The following is an 18,487-nucleotide window of genomic DNA, read 5'->3' on the forward strand; positions in this document are numbered from 1 at the left end:
TTTATTGCATAATTATTTACTATATCCTTTTTATATCTCATGTAATTTATAGTTTTTTGTTTAGTATTTCATAAAGTGAAATCCTAACCTCACATAAATTGTTAAATTATCAAGATTTATCTACTATTTTGAAATTCAATACTCACTACTGAAAAAAAATTCTGTTATATGTTTAGATGTCTCTTACATACCTATATTCTGTGTTAGTTGGATCTCTTGATTAACCTGTTTTCTAATCTGACACTCTCTTTCTTTTCTTAGGTTATTTTATAGAATAAATAATACTTGAGTACCAGTCTTAGTGTTCAAAAATATTGCAAATTTCATTATTAGTCATTAATTATTTCACATCTTTAAAATCATCTCAATATCATGGATTGTGATTGTGTTAAATTTACAAGCTAATGGAAATGTTCACCTTGTATTAGCCGCTGTACTTCAGTAATGCAACCAAAAGATGACTACAAAAATCTCAGAGGTATACATCAATAGAAGCAACACCAAATTCATACTCTTTGTCTTGAATTGTATAGTTTCAATATCTGTATACTTCTTTTATTATCATTATTATTTGGGGGGTACTGGTGATTGAACTTAGGGGCACTCAACCACTGAGCCATATCCTCAGCCCAATTTTGTATTTTATGTAGACAGGGTGTCACTGAGTTGTTTAACATCTTACTGTTGCTGCGTCTAGCTTTGAACTTGTGATCCTCCTGTCTCAGCCTCCTGAGCCACTGGGAATTATAAAAATTACATTTATTGGTTGTTTTTACTTATACATGACAGTAGTGTGTATTTTGACATACTATACATACATGGAGTAAAAACCATTGCAATTAGGACCCCATTCTAGTGGTTGTACATAATGTGGAGTAACTCTATACAGCTTTATTTGATTTTTTTAATGTTTCTATAATTCCCAATGGGTTGTTTTGATTTTCAACTTTCTTTTTTCCCTCCTTCTTTGGTAATGTTTTACCTTTCTTTGACAAATGATATATCTATAATTGAAAAACTGAAGAGTCAATTGTGGGACTTTCGTAAAATATTTCAGGTTCATATAAGAAGAAAAGAAAAAGCTGTGGTGAGATTTTCTTTAGCCCTACTTCTCCCATTTAGGTGTATAAGAAAGGGATAATAGTAAGAATACTTACTCTGAAAAGACTCATTCCACTATTTTGCCACAACAAGCCATGTTAAAATAAATGATAGCTGGGTGCCCTGGCACAAGCCTTTAACCCCAGTGGCTTGAAGGCTGAGGCAAGAAGATCACAAGTTCCAAGCCAGCCTCCAGTGCTAAGCAACTCAGTGAGATTCTATCTGTAAATAAAATACAAAATAGAGCTGAGGATGTGTCTCAGTGGTTGAGTGCCCCCGAGTCCAATTCCTGGTACTAAAAATTAAAATTAAAAATAAAATAAATAATAATTTTACCCTAGACTCTATCTGGAGGTTGTCCTCATTATCCATGTCTGAGAAATTGTTGGTGTCCTGGTAGGTACTTTGCAAATATGTCACCAAAAACTGTTTTTTGGTGGAAAGTTACAAGCCAGATTTATCTTTCATTGGAGCACATAGCACCTGGATTCTGTATAGATAATTCTTGTATACATAGTACATCAAATATTTTATTTTATTTCTCCTTCTCTTTTTACTTTCTTATTTCAAGGTATATTGCTGTTTTGGCAGCTGTCATGTAAACAAAAACTTTTATGTATTCATTTTTCTGTAAAACCAATAAATATAAAAAAGATAGAAAAAACTCTTGTCTGATATTCATTTATTCCAGATAGTTAATTAGAATATGATTAGTAAATTGGTCATTTTAAAAAATAAATAGTCTAGGGAATTGTCTCTCTAGAGACCTTTCTTTTTTCAGGGCTGTTTCTGGCATGTTTAATATTCAGATTTCTAGGGAAATATTTTCCCAGGCAGGATACAATAAATCTTCCTGGACTGATAGTAGGTCAAATTTGTGTTTCTTGATCTTAGCTAACACATTCAAACAGATGCCTACCTCTTTCTAACATAAATGTGAATGTCTCTGGTAGTACATTTTTGTGCATTTTCTTCAGCAGGGAATCTTCATGCTTACAAACACAGAAGAATACAATGCCAATCTATGTGTAAGTCAGAGGCATTTTATGAAGTACAAATGATACATGGAGATTTATGAAACTTCTTATACACCATAATACTTTTTTATTTTTCTTTTTTTATAATACTGGAAATGGAACCCAGGGCCTGGTACATCCTAGAGAAGTGTTCCATCAGTGCCTAGATGTTATCATTAAAGTCTAAACTGATATCTTTGTGTTTGTTTCCTAGATTATTTTGCATTAACCCATATTAAATGATGTTGATTATTTTATAAATTGAGGTTTTAAGAGCAAGTGAAAATTAGCAAGTATATGCTTTCACAATCATTGGCTCTTAAGTCCATTTAAAATTAGCAAGCTTAATTGTTATTATAAACTCAAGGATAGGTTGAGTCCAAATTATAGGAACAAGACATAAAACATATACTTGTAAAAACAATTTAGTGTACTCCAATCAGTGATTTGGGAAACGTGTTATTCATTTATTTTACTAACTCATGTATTTTTAAAGCTTTCTATAATATGTAAATGTGTACAGTAAATGCCAACACTGGAAAGACTTGCTTAATCTAAGTAAGTAATTATGTTCACTCCTTCTGGTTGAATGGCAATACTTCCTGCAGCACACAATTTAAGATATATTTTATGCCCTCCACAACTGAATAGTTAAGGTTATACAGGAATAAAGAAATTGCCCATAACCAGCATGTAACTTCACTGCAACAATACAAAGACATATCAGAAGTGGGTCGTAAGGAATACTTCTCTGTTCTTTTATGAATGAACGGGATTATCTAAAGACTCTATGTGTCCTTGAAGTTTCCCAGATGGATTCAATGAGGAAACATTTACTCCAGCAGGCAAGGGGCTGAAGCATTCATTTTTTTTTCCTGAATAAGCACAATGGAGGCGGGTTAGAGTTTTTTCACTAGCAATTTATTACAAAACACTGTAGGTAAAAGAATCTAATATTAATAAGTCCTACAAAGTCTTAAAAGTGAAAAGAGCCTACCTGATTAATATATTATGTAAAATAAAATCATGCAGGTCAATGAGTCACTTACAAATCATGATGCCATATGGTAAGGAAGGGATGAAAGATGAGTTAGATACAATTAAATATAATTTTTTTAGAAACCAATTTTTAAATAAATAAATATTATTTATTCTAGTGCCACATTCATGGCCTGGAAACTCTCCACTGCCAAAAATAAAAATAAAACATGACATTTTGATGAGTAAGAACATATTTTTGAAATGATCATAGGAAATTTTTAAAAAAGGAGGAACAATCTTAACATATCAGATCAAAAAATAGAAAGATAAAGTTTAAGAATATTGATATAAAGTGCTTCAGAAGAAAAAAAAAAGAAAGATGACCTTAATTCCTAATATGTGGAAAGAGTAAAATAAAATCAAGGGCAACTTATAAGTGTTAGATGGTGTTATGGGTTGAATTGTGCCCCAACTTCAATGTACATCAAACAATGTACATCTAAACACCAGTACCTTGGAAGTAACTTTCTTAGGAATAGGGGCATTTCATATGGATACTTAGGATAGAGTCATGGTGGAATAGAGTCAGCTTCTAAAGTAATATGACTGATACCCTTATAAAATGAGGAAATGTGAACAATGTGACATACATAGGGATATTACCAAGAAAAAATAGAGAAAGCCATTTATAAGTCAAGGACATGATTGAATTTTTCTTTCACAGCCCTCAGAAAGAAACAATCCTGCCAACACCTGGATTCCATACTTCAGCTTATATAATTATAAGATGGTAACTTTCCTTTTTTAAGCCACCCAGGATTTGGTACTTTGTATGACAGCCCCAGAAAAGCTAACATATGAGACATATTCTTACATTCATGATGATTCTTCATTCAGTATTGAATTTTTAAGCCTAGATAATTAATAAGCTGAAATATTATTTCAAACTATGTCCCACACATACAAACATATTGTAGGGAGTGGCTACTGAATTATGGCTTTTGAACCATCCTGTGACAGAGGCAATGCCTCTCTTGGGAACTCTTGGTGTGAAGGTCTTAATTTGAGAGTGAACAGTTGCTATGGTGACACCCTGTTCCATAGGAGGTCCTGTGCCAGCCATGGAGCTATTCAGTTTTTGACCTTGAGATTCAGACGCCAGTTGCTCAGGGGTAGAAAGTTATGGGCACAAACTGATAATCATAATCGGGCTGCTCATACTCATGACCTTGGGTCTGCTTACTTTGAAGAAACTTTCTCACAATAAATCCTTTTTATGGTTATACATATATAATGAATATGCTGAGCTTGTTGTGTGTCATTACCTGCCTGCCAGGGTTGCAGTCAACCACTGAGACCCAGCTTTTTCTTTATTTGTGTGTCTGTCTTTTCTTTTTTTCCTTTTTTCCAATTCAAGGGCTGAAAACTTAATTAATGAAGCAAAAAATGGCAGGGGCAGGAAAGGAAATGTTAAGATAAATAAATGGGTTTATTTCAGGAGTTGAAAGATAGGAAATTCTGTTGTCTGTGTGGAGACTGATGGCATAGAAACTCAGGCAACAACTGAAGCTGCAATTTTCAGTGCAAGATTAGTAAGTAAAAATCAGGTAAAACTTCAATGTTAAAGTCGTGTGTGTGTGTGTGTGTGTGTGTGTTTGTGTGTGTGTGTTTATGCAGGTATTGAATCCAAGGACTTGTGAATTCTAGGCAAACACTCTGCTAATGAACTACACAACCCAGCCACGTCTTGCAGTCTTGTGGAAATACAGATTTTCTCTTAATGCCTTTAATTGAGTGGATGAGGCCCACATATGGCATTGATAATAAACTGTTTTACTTAAACTGAGTGAAAATCTAAATGGTATAGATTAAATACCTTTTCAGCAACATATATGCTAGTATTTAACTAACTAAAATTTGGGCACTATGGCATAGCCAAGTTAACACTTAAATTAATCATGGTACACATTTATTTTACCCTTCCCTTGGGATGAATCCAAAAGCAGAGTCCTTTACTCAAAGTCACTCTCAGCTAATAATAATAATAATAATAATAATAATAAAAATATTAACTAATTGTTAGTTTATTAAACAGTATGAAATAAAACATTATTTTTTTCTAATTTATTAATAAGAACTCCTAATTAAATGTAATGTTAATATTTACAGATGAATAAAAACATGAAAAAATATTTCCTTCTCTCCCCATCAAAACTCCATTAAAATAACAGTTAAAAAACTGATCATACCAATTATTGCATAGATTACAGAACAACTAGAACACTCATATTTTTTTGACTGAAATTGATAATACAAACATGTTAGAAAATTAATTGAAAATCTGGAAATTATACATATGTCTTTCCTATATCTCAGAAATTCCACACCCATGGCTAATAAATGGCTAATATGCCACCAGTAAAAATTGTGCAAATGCTCATAACGGCTTTATTGATAATAGTAAAATAAATAAATCTTCATCATTAGTATATTATTTTTCTTTGCTATTATAATGAAATACCTGACTTTTCATACTTATAAAGAAACAAAGTGTATTTAGCTCACAGATTTGGAGGCTGAAAGGCCTGCACCACCAAATGGCAGATGGCCCAACAGTAGTAAGAGAGCATGTAGAAGAGATCATCCATCCAGACATGATGTCAAAGAGGTAGGGGAGTGGTCAGGCTTATTTTATAAATGCATTTTTTTCCAAAACTTCACTCAGACTCCTAAAAAAAATACCTCAATCACTTCCAAGAACAGTGTCCCGAGAAATACCCAATGACCTCCCACTAAGCCCCACCTCTTAAAGTTCCCATCACCTTTCACATTGCCTCATGGGGCACCAACCCTTCAACACTTGAACCCCTGGGGAACAAACCACATGTATACTATTGCAACTACAAAGGAGGCATAATAGTTCAGATTTTCATTGCTAAACTTTAATAAAATAAATGAAAGCAAACTGAAGGATGAAGGACCCAGACATGTCAGTATGCAATAGTATTTACAGTATGACCTCATTTACAGAATGTTTACTTAACAATGTAATTGTTAATGTGCAAAACAGTTAACAATGATAGTAGGAAGGGGGCCAGTAAATGAAAGGATTTCAGAACGTGACACAGGTGACATTGTTATTAAATTCTTTAGTCTTTTTTTCTTCTTTCTTTCTTTCTCCCTTTTTTTTTTCTTGAAAGAAAGAGTCCAGTCAAGAGATAACGATAGAACAAGTATAAAAGGTTTATTTAGTGAAGTGAAAGCACACTCCACAGGGAAGTTGGAATGGACTGTTATAAGACAGGAAGTAGCCGTCTTTGCTATTTTAAATGTTTGCTAGTTCATTCATCTGTGAACTTATGATTTGTACACGGTTCTGACTGAATTATTCTTTAGAAACAAAAATATTAAAGTAGGTACAAATCCAAAAGAACAATGAAAATGGGAGGAAACCATAATTTTGAAACCTGGAAGCAGATATATGAGTGACAAGAATGAATGCAATATACTGGTTCCTTATTGAAGAAACGTATTTTAGCTGACTATGTATAGCTTCTGAGAATATTTATGATAGTATAAAATGTTAGTTAAATCGATTTTGTAATTAGCCATGTATAAAAGTGATACATTTAAAGAGTAGTGTCTTCTTTGTTATGCTGTATTACACACATACTATTTGACCAACACAATAAAATCAAAATACGCTCAATGACAAACACACCAACTGTGTGGAGAATTGAAGGCTTTTGTTGGAATAACATTTTTTTTTCTCTTAAAAACACATTTTAAGGAAGATGGCCGCTGCGTATGGGGGTTGCTGAAGTGCTGAGCGTGGCGCTCAGAGCAGCGGCTTTAATAGAGATTTCGCACAGTCTGTTAGAGCTCCTTTCACCGTTAATCTGTAGCGAACCACTTTGCCAAGCAGCAGGTAGAACAAAGAGATCGAAAAAGAGACGCTTGGCTCCCGGACGCTTGGTTGCTCAGAGCTGCGGACGCTTTGCTCCCATCTGCTTCCTCTTTCGCTTCGCTCTGGGCAGAGAAGCTGAGTGTGTAATCAGCAGTGGATTGTAAGTACCCAAGGCAAAGAAAGCTCAGTGCGCCCCGCCTTTTTTTCTTTTTTTTTTTTTTGAATATTTTTTATACAGGGAGAGTTTGTGGATTGGGATTGTTGGCGGGGCTGTGGTTTCTGTGCCGAAAATCCACTCCGCGGGAGCCGCCATTTGCTTTCTGCTTGCTGTCTTGATGGCTCTGTATACACTGTCTGGCAGCCGCACCTAGAGGTTGGAGCTGGGCTGCGTGCCGAGCCCTGTCCTCCGAAGGCTGGACTGCAGCCTCGAGCGTCTCGGTGGCCTGTTCGCCGCTGCACCTTCGGGCAGAGCCTGCTCTGGGGTCGTTCTGCACCCCCCTGCCAGGGGACCCGTGCTCCGGAGGAGGGGGACGGAGAGCCGCGGCGGCAGCCGCTTGGGCCCCAGGGGCCGGGCACCGGGCTGAAGAGCTGCGGAGGCCAGGGCGGCTCTGCTACGGTCGCAGACAAGCGCGGCGCTCGTGAGCGTGGGAGGCGACGGCGGCAGGGTTTCATTTCTAGAAATCTGGACTGGAAACAGAAGCAGCAGTTTGTATAATCCCAAGAACTTGCTTATACCAGGAAGCTGTAAGGGCAACATGAATATCATTGATGAGATGTAACATGGTGGCAGGCGCAGAGAGATCAAGTCTCTGACATCTTCAACTGCGCGGGCATAGGGAGCCGTAAACTGTCTAAATGCTGTTTGCTCAAGATCACTAGGCAATGCTGAGCTGACGTGGATCTGGGGTGTACAGGCTGGGCCCCTCAGAACACACACACAGAGCCCGAATCGGAGGCAATTAAGCTCCGGTTCGCCTGCTTCGTGTGACTCAGCACTAACGATCCCGCTGAAATAATTGGCCGGCCCTTAGGAACTTACAGAGGTAAAAGCCAACCGAGCCTTCATAGGCAGTGGCCACAGGACTGAAACGGGGATTGGGAGAGACAGTCAGGACCCACCCGTTGCATTGGTCACCCGGCAAAGGGAACAAACGGTCACCATTTGCATGGGATATAACCATGGCAGAGAAATGGCGTCACGGGCGGAGGAGATAACTGCATTGAAACCAGCGCGACAGGTGTGTAATCCCCTAGTCATCTCTCTCCACACAGCAGGGAAAACTTAAGGGCCACTCCCAGCTCTCCTGTGAACGCAATAACCAGACCGAGGGAATCAGGAGTGGCGCGGGACTCGCGGCGCGGAACTCCCGGCTACCGCTCCCACCAGTGCTGACAACTGAGGTCTCTTGCACCAGCTACCGGGGGCGTGGCTACAGGAGGGCAAGCAAATTCGCTGGGGGATCTCAGCCCCAAGCTCTACAAACTTAGGGTCTGAGGGAGGCAAACAGGGAGAGTGAGCCCAGGTGTTCATGAAAACAGGGCTCCCAGGAGCAGCAGACCTGGCGTGTAGCCAGTATTGTGGTGAGCGCCACAGGTGAGCACGGCCTGGCTTGAGGAAACACAAGACAAGGCCCTAGACACTCAGGATTGGAGACCCGCCCAGTCTAGGAGAAAGAGCTGCTGCACAGTGAATGGTTCCCACCTATTGAGAGGAGAAGCTTGGCCCAGTGGGCACAGCTCCACCTACTGGAAGAGAAGTTAATAGAACTCTAGGACTGCATTTATTATTATTATTATTATCATTTTTTTTTTTTTTTTTTTTCTTTTTTTTTTTTCTTCTTTTTCTTTCATTTTCAATTTTTATTTGTTGTTGTTCTTTAACTTTTTTTCAATGTTTCTATTTTTTTTAATTTTTTTATTTTATTATTATTATTTTTTTTAATTTTAATTTTCATTTTTTATTATCACTATTATTTTTGTTAAAAATTTTTTTTTCTCTTTTCTTTCTTTCTTTATTATCTAATCTTTGTTATTCTTGTTTCTTTTGTCTTTTCATTTCTTTTCAATTTTCTTATTCCCCCTTCCTTGAATTCTACCTGCCTACTCTCATTCTCTTTAGTGACTTCTTCCCTTCCCTTCTAATATCTTTCCTCTCAAGCATCAAATAAATCTATAAGAGTAAACAGTAACTCAGCAGTCAAACACAACAAGAAGTAACATGAGCAGCATAAAAAAGCAAGGAAGAAAAGGAGTACAAACAATGAAGGACAGCCTAAATATTCAGGAGGACCTAGAGTCAGCAGAAAAATGGTCATATAAAGAACTCAAGGAATACCTTAGACAGATGGAATGGAACCTTAAAGAAGATACGAGACAGCAAATCCAAACAGTGAAAGAACACTTTGAAAATGAATTACATAGACAGATAAAAGAAGAAGTTAAGCATCTTTATCAGGAGATTGAGATTATAAAAAAAAACCAAACAATAATTCTAGAAATGAAGGAAACGATAAACCAAATTAAAAACTCAATTGAGAGTATCACTAACAGAGTGGAGCAAGTAGAAGCCAGAACATCAGATAATGAAGACAAAATATATCATCTTGAAAAGAGCCTAGCCAACTCAGAAAGGCTGGTTAAAAACCACGAGAAAAACATCCAAGAGATATGGGATAACATAAAGAAACCAAACCTACGAGTCATCGGGATAGAAGAAGGTACAGAGATTCAAACCAAGGGAATGAGTAACCTGCTGAAAGAAATAATTACAGAAAACTTTCCAGAAATAAAAAAGGAAACGGATATACAAATTGTAGATGCATACAGGACACCGAGCACACAAAATCACAGTAGACCAACGCCAAGACACATTGTTATGAAGATATCCAATATACAGAACAAAGAGAAAATACTAAAAGCTACAAGAGAAAGGAGGCAGATTACATTCAGGGGTAAACCAATAAGGTTAACAACGGATTTTTCATCACAGACGCTGAAAGCGAGAAGATCCTGGAACAACGTATTTCAAACACTGAAAGACAATGGATGCCAACCAAGAATTCTGTATCCAGCAAAATTAAGCTTCAGGTACGATAACGAAATAAAAATCTTTCATGATAAACAAAAGCTAAAAGAATTTGCAGCCAGAAAACCAGCATTGCAAAGCATCTTGAGCAAAACACTACACGAGGAAGAAATGAAAAACAATAACCAAAACCATCAGTGGGAAGTGCCTCTATAAAGACAGAGGGCGGGGGGAAAGCTAACCATGGAGAAACAAACTAAATTAAAAAAAAAAAAAAAAAAAGAAGATAAATAATCAAACATGGCTGGAAGTACAAACCATATATCAATAGTAACTCTAAACGTTAATGGCTTAAACTCTCCAATAAAGCGACATAGGCTGGTAACATGGATTAAAAAAACAAATCCAACAATATGCTGCCTCCAGGAGACACATCTGATTGGAAAAGACATACACAGGCTGAAGGTGAAAGGTTGGGAAAAAATATACCATGCACACGGTCCTCGTAAGCAAGCAGGGGTGGCCATCCTCATATCGAATAAAATTGACTTCAAGACTAAATTAATCAAAAGGGATAAGGAAGGACATTATATACTGTTAAAAGGAACCATTCACCAACAAGACATAACAATTATCAATATTTATGCACCAAATAATGGTGCTGCGACGTTCATAAAACAAATTCTCCTCAAGTTCAAGAATCAAATAGACCACAACACAATAATTATGGGTGACTTCAACACACCTCTCTCACAATTGGACAGATCCTCCAAACAAAAGCTGAATAAAGAAACTATAGAACTCAATATCACAATCAACAACCTAGACTTAACTGACATATATAGAATATATCAACCATCATCAAGTGGATATACTTTTTTCTCAGCAGCACATGGATCCTCCTCAAAAATAGACCATATATTATGCCATAGGGCAACCCTCAGTAAATATACAGGGGTGGAGATAATACCATGCATTTTATCTGATCATAATGGAATGAAACTGGAAATCAATGATAAAAGAAGGAAGGAAAAATCCTACATCACATGGAAAATGAACAATATGTTACTGAATGATCAATGGGTTACAGAAGACATAAAGGAGGAAATCAAAAAATTCTTAGAGATAAATGAAAATACAGACACAACATATCGGAATCTATGGGACACAATGAAAGCAGTTTTAAGAGGGAAATTCATCGCTTGGAGGTCATTCCTCAAAAAAAGGAAAAACCAACAAATAAATGAGCTCACACTTCATCTCAAAGCCCTAGAAAAGGAAGAGCAAAACAACAGCAAATGTAGCAGAAGGCAAGAAATAATTAAAATCAGAGCGGAAATCAACGAAATTGAAACAAAAGAAACTATTGAAAAAATTAACAAAACTAAAAGTTGGTTCTTTGAAAAAATAAATAAGATCGACAGACCCTTAGCCATGCTAACGAAGAGAAGAAGAGAGAGAACTCAAATCACTAACATACGGGATGAAAAAGGCAATATCACAACAGACACTACAGAAATACAGAAGACAATTAGAAATTATTTTGAAAACCTATATTCCAATAAAATAGAAGATAGTGAAGACATCGATAAATTCCTTAAGTCATATGATTTGCCCAGACTGAGTCAGGAGGATACTCACAACTTAAACAGACCAATAACAATAGATGAAATAGAAGAAGCAATCAAAAGACTTCCAACCAAGAAAAGCCCAGGACCGGATGGGTATACAGCGGAGTTTTACAAAACCTTTAAGGAAGAATTAATACCAATACTTTTCAAGTTATTTCAGGAAATAGAAAAAGAAGGAGCTCTGCCAAATTCATTCTATGAGGCCAACATCACCCTGATTCCGAAACCAGACAAAGACACCTCAAAGAAAGAAAACTACAGACCAATATCTCTGATGAACCTAGATGCAAAAATCCTCAATAAAATTCTGGCGAATCGGATACAAAGGCACATCAAAAAAATTGTGCACCATGATCAAGTAGGATTCATCCCTGGGATGCAAGGATGGTTCAATATACGGAAATCAATAAATGTTATTCACCACATCAATAGACTTAAAAATAAGAACCATATGATCATCTCAATAGACGCAGAAAAAGCATTCGACAAAGTACAGCATCCCTTTATGTTCAAAACATTAGAAAAACTAGGGATAACAGGAACTTACCTCGACATTGTAAAAGCTATCTATGCTAAGCCTCAGGCTAGCATCATTCTCAATGGAGAAAAATTGAAGGCATTCCCCCTAAAATCTGGAACAAGACAGGGATGCCCTCTATCACCACTTCTATTCAATATAGTTCTCGAAACACTGGCCAGAGCAATTAGACAGACGAAAGAAATTAAAGGCATAAAAATAGGAAAGGAAGAACTTAAATTATCACTATTTGCAGATGACATGATTCTATACCTAGAAGACCCAAAAGGGTCTACAAAAAAACTACTAGAACTAATAAATGAATTCAGCAAAGTGGCAGGATATAAAATCAACACGCATAAATCAAAGGCATTTCTGTATATCAGCGACAAAACTTCTGAAACGGAAATGAGGAAAAACACTCCATTCACAATATCCTCAAAAAAAATAAAATACTTGGGAATCAACCTAACAAAAGAGGTGAAAGATTTATATAATGAAAACTACAAAACCCTAAAAAGAGAAGTAGAAGAAGATCTTAGAAGATGGAAAAATATACCCTGTTCATGGATAGGCAGAACTAACATCATCAAAATGGCGATATTACCAAAAGTTCTCTATAGGTTTAATGCAATGCCAATCAAAATCCCAACGGCATTTCTTGTAGAAATGGATAAAGCAATCATGAAATTCATATGGAAAAATAAAAGACCCAGAATAGCAAAAGCAATTCTAAGCAGGAAGTGCGAATCAGGCGGTATAGCGATACCAGACTTAAAACTATATTACAGAGCAATAGTAACAAAAACAGCATGGTACTGGTACCAAAACAGGAGGGTGGACCAATGGTACAGAATAGAGGACACAGAGACTAATCCACAAAGCTACAACTATCTTATATTTGATAAAGGAGCTAAAAGCATGCAATGGAGGGAGGATAGCATCTTCAACAAATGGTGCTGGGAAAACTGGAAATCCATATGCAACAAAATGAAACTGAATCCCCTCCTCTCGCCATGCACAAAAGTTAACTCAAAGTGGATCAAGGAGCTAGATATCAAATCAGAGACTCTGCGTCTGATAGAAGAAAAAGTTGGCTCCGATCTACATATTGTAGGGTCGGGCTCCAAATTCCTTAATAGGACACCCATAGCACAAAAGTTGATAACAAAAATCAACAAATGGGACTTACTTAAACTGAAAAGTTTTCTCTCAGCAAGAGAAACAATAAAAGAGGTAAATAGGGAGCCTACATCATGGGAACAAATTTTTACTCCTCACACTTCAGATAGAGCCCTAATATCCAGAGTATACAAAGAACTCAAAAAATTAAACAATAAGAAAACAAATAACCCAATCAACAAATGGGCCAAAGACCTGAACAGACACTTCTCAGAGGAGGACATACAATCAATCAACAAGTACATGAAAAAATGCTCACCATCTCTAGCAGTCAGAGAAATGCAAATCAAAACCACCCTAAGATACCATCTCACTCCAGTAAGATTGGCAGCCATTATGAAGTCAAACAACAACAAGTGCTGGAGAGGATGTGGGGAAAAGGGTACTCTTGTACATTGCTGGTGGGACTGCAAACTGGTGCGGCCAATCTGGAAAGCAGTATGGAGATTCCTGGGAAAGCTGGGAATGGAACCACCATTTGACCCAGCTATTGCCCTTCTTGGACTTTTCCCTGAAGACCTTAAAAGAGCGTACTACAGGGATACTGCTACATCGATGTTCATAGCAGCACAATTCACAATTGCTAGACTGTGGAACCAACCCAGATGCCCTTCAATAGATGAATGGATAAAAAAAATGTGGCATTTATACACCATGGAGTATTACGCAGCACTAAAAAATGACAAAATCATAGAATTTGCAGGGAAATGGATGGCACTAGAGCAGATTATGCTTAGTGAAGCTAGCCAATCCCTAAAAAACAAATACCAAATGTCTTCTTTGATATAATGAGAGCAACTAAAAACAGAGCAGGGAGGAAGAGCAGGAAGAAAAGATTAACATTAAACAGATACATGAGGTGGGATGGAAAGGGAAAGAAAGGGAAATTGCATGGTAATGGAGGGAGACCCTCATTGTTATACAAAATTACATATAAGAGGTTGTGAGGGAAATGGGAAAATAAACAAGGAGAGAAATGAATTACAGTGGATGGGGTAGTGAGAGAAGATGGGAGGGGAGGGAGGGGGAATAGTAGAGGATAGGAAAGGTAGCAGAATACAACAGTTACTAATAGGGCATTATGTAAAAATATGTATGTGTAACCGATGTGATTCTGCAATCTGTATTTGGGGTAAAATTGGGAGTTCATAACCAACTTGAATCTAATGTATGAAATATGATATGTCAATAGCTTTATAATGTTTTGAACAACCAATAAAAAAAATAAATTAAAAAAAAACACATTTTAAGTCAATTCATCTCTCACCCTTACTTGGATATTGTGATAACAATTCTTTTGGGGGGATTCATGCTGTATTGGTTGGATTATTTATTAGTTTTGTTTTCACTGTTGATTTAATATTTTGTTTTCTGCACCTTATAATACATTTATTAGTTGATTTATCTTTTTTCTAATATATTTATCTTATAATTAACAATTAACTAATATAAAGAATTAAATTAATTTTGATAAAGAAGATGTATGAGATAACCAAAACTCCCTGAGGTGACACTGAGTTATGTGGTTATTGTTAATCTCTTCTTTCCCAATACTGATCTGAATAAATGGAATTATATTTATGGTAAAGCTCACCTAAAAAATAGTGTCATGATGTTGTTCTCAATTTAGCTCTCAACGTGAATAGCAGAGAGTGTAACTTTCATGTTTCAAGACTGGTGCATCCATATGTGTAAGAACATATGAATGCCATACTAGCCATTGGGTTTGTAATTCAAGACTCTCATAGGATAACTGGCACCATGAACTCCATATAAATATACTCTGCTTTATCCTATATCTATATATCTATGATCAAGTTTAATTTACAAAATAAGCATAATAAGATTAATAGTAAAATCAAAATGAATCAATTATAACAATTCTAGCATGTTATATAAATTCTGTTTCTTTCTCTTTCAAAATATATTATTGTACCGTTCTCACTTTCTTAAAGGATAATGTGAAATGACACAATGCATTAGTGATGAGATAAAGTGAAATAATGGAGATAGGCATTGTGATTTAGGGTTGGGCTGCTAAGTGAGGATTAATTGAACACAAGCATTGTGGTACAATTTACTGTTGCTACGAAAATGACTGCAGTATGAATGAAGGGTAGGTAGTGTACAAACATGGACATGCTGGACAAGGGTATAGTTCATGTCTCATATAAGATTAAGTAGGCTTGCATGAGAGTTCTTCACACTACTCAGAACAGTATGTAATTTTACACTTAGGAATTGTTTGTTTATTTCTTGAATTTGCTATTAAATATTTTCAGACTACAGTTGATTATAGGCAACTGAAACCACAGAAAGCAAAACAGAATAAGAGGAGAATTATTCTTCATTGCATAATAGTACTCATTCAGGTTTTCCAAAGTGTGGCAGTGGTAAGTAAAACTATTCTTCTTTCCTTTTTTTCTCATCTTCTTGATAATCCAGTATCACATAAAGGTTTTTGACTCAAAACAGTCTAGCTCAGAACAATGACTATATTTTCACAGAATATTGTCTCTGAGATAAGACATCATCAAAACCTTTATAACTAAGCCACATATAATACATATTTGATTAGTTCTGTTGGTAAAAGCTGTTTTCTTTGTTTTATACCTGAGTATTTTGTCCCTGTGCATGCTGGGGTATAACCATCTCTGAATTTCTCTATGGACCACCTTCAATCCACCTCCATAATGCCATTCTGAATTTATCAGCCATTAGAATGATTTTATTACGGTAGCTTATGCAGTTAAATGTGACCTCTTGCCCTCTGTATTTTCAGTACACCTATCATCTCCAATTCTATCTGCAAAGCTAGTTCTAAAGCAGTGTATTCTATCATCAGCCTGATCTGCAGAAGACAGCCACAAGTAGATTGTGATGCGGATGCTCTTTTCAAACAGCACAGTCCTGCTTGCACTAGTTAATGATGTTTCATTTGGTGCTTCATGAGGTACAGGATCATCTAAAGGCTTTTCCAGTCATATGACCTTTCTAACATGTCCATTAGAGAGTTTAAGAATAGAGTAAGCAAATCTTCTTGTCATTTTTTTTCTCTCATAGACCCCTAAATGAATGATTCTATAATTAAAAGAAATTTATTAGTTGTCTCCCATAATCAAGTCAATCATTATCTTATTTAACTGTGTTAGTTCATTGGAATGGCCACAACAAAAAACCATAGACTATTTTTTTTTCACAGTTGTGCAGCTGAAATTCCAAAAATAAAATTCTGGTAAATTTGGGGTTAGGGAAGAATGTATTTTAAGCTTTGTTGCCTTTGTATACAGATGGCCACCTTCTTGATTTCTCTTCACATGGCTATTTCTTTGTGTACCTATGATATTGACATCTCTTTGTCTTGCTGTCCAATTTCCTCCTCTTAGAAACACACTAGTAAATTGGATTAGGGCCACCTAATATATATGGTATATTATACATTTTCTTGAGGCTATGAAGCAAAAATCACAAGAGATTCTTTACATCCTTTCCTAAGCTGCTATTTGATTGCTAAGCTTCTTTAGAAATAAATGAATTAATATATAAGAAATGAAAAGAATATTAATTTTAGAACTGACTTAAAGTGAATCTGTTACTAGAATAAATAACCTAATGAATAATGCCTTAAGCTCTTTTCAATCTTCAATAAAATAAACGTAGAAATTGGAACAGAAGACTAATTCAGGGAGGAAAATCTTCTTAGAAAAACCAGAACAATGTGCATTGAGGAATGGAAACACTTTTTAACAACATAATTTTTTATGTATAAGGTGGATGATAGTTTCTACTCAGTGGTTTGATTGAGGATTATAACTTGCAGGAAGTTATTCTTTAATTACAAAAGTTTAGAGTGTACTGTAAGTGTATTTTAGAGAAGAAAAGGAAGGTGTTACAACAGATGTATACTTGTTGTATATTCTATTTGCTTTAAAGGGATAGTTTCAAAATAAAATGTTATCTGTTAGCTATAGTTGAATAATAAATATCTTAAAGTTGCACTTTAATACACATTTATTCCCATGGATCTAAATTATTTGCAATAAATCAGACCTGTGCTATGATTGTTCTGAGGTCTAGCTCAGGTTCTGATCTGATGCATGTATCATCATCCTTGGACTTTCTAACTAGAATATAATGTTTATAGTGATTGTAAAAGTAAAAGAGGGCTGTTGGAAATAGAGTATGCATCTTAAGGCTTAACTCATAATTGGCTTATTTTAACTTTTATCCAGAGGGAATTAACCGAAGTTAATCATGTGATGAAACCCCAAAGCAAGTGCAGTTTGCTTCTGGTGGACATCATGGAAAAGTCACTTTAACATACACTGATGCAAGGGTGAAGGCTTGTGTTTGTGAAAGATTGAAGAAAATAAGTTACTAATTCAGCTTACTACATAATAGCCTCAAATATTATTATTGTTTTCATGAGGGCAGTATTAAGGTGAAATCTCTCTATTCTGATCAATTATTATGTTTTTAGAGACAAAATTTCAACTAAATTAAACAAGAGATTATAATAAAAGCTAATATTACCATTTAAGCAACTTTCGTCAGCCTCTATAGATGGTTTATACTTCATTCTATTAGAGAAATAAACTACATTTCCACAAAAAGGACAAAATCTGTCTGCTGAATCTTGACATTATGTGTTTCTAATTGCCATTGCATCATATTTGACACAAATATTCTCACTGGGATATTTGAGATACATAATTTGTTTCTTGAACCTGACACCACCCTCTTGTACTTCACCCCAAGAGCTTGAGGAGTAATTCTACTAAAAAAAGCCATTGCAAGGGTGCAGGAATGGATTTAAGGTGTGAGTACTCTGTTGGTGCATACTACAAGAATAAATAACTTGTTCTAACATCACTGAGTACTACTTCAGAAGTTCATAATATACTGAGTTTTGTCAGCCATTTGACACACCTTTGCTGGCTTCAAGATGGACAAGGCCACTTGAGAAAGAATGCAGGTGGTCAGAAGGGGCTGAAAAGAAGACCCAGACAGACAGTATGGACTTCACTCCTATTGCTACAAGACACTGAATTTTACAGCACAGCAGAACAACCTTGAAAGCAGATTCTTCCTAATATCTTCCAGAGAAGAGAATAGTCAATCCACACC

General features: G+C 36.0%; 1 long non-coding RNA gene across 1 annotated transcript in view; it reads right to left on the reverse strand.

Annotated features, from left to right (window-relative positions):
- LOC125616917 overlaps positions 1-18,487 on the reverse strand; it is a 764,349-nt gene that overhangs the window by 732,033 nt on the left and 13,829 nt on the right. The window lies entirely within an intron of this gene.

This window comes from Marmota marmota, unplaced genomic scaffold, assembly GCF_001458135.2.
Source record: "Marmota marmota marmota unplaced genomic scaffold, marMar, whole genome shotgun sequence".
NCBI classification, from domain to species: Eukaryota; Metazoa; Chordata; class Mammalia; order Rodentia; family Sciuridae; genus Marmota; species Marmota marmota.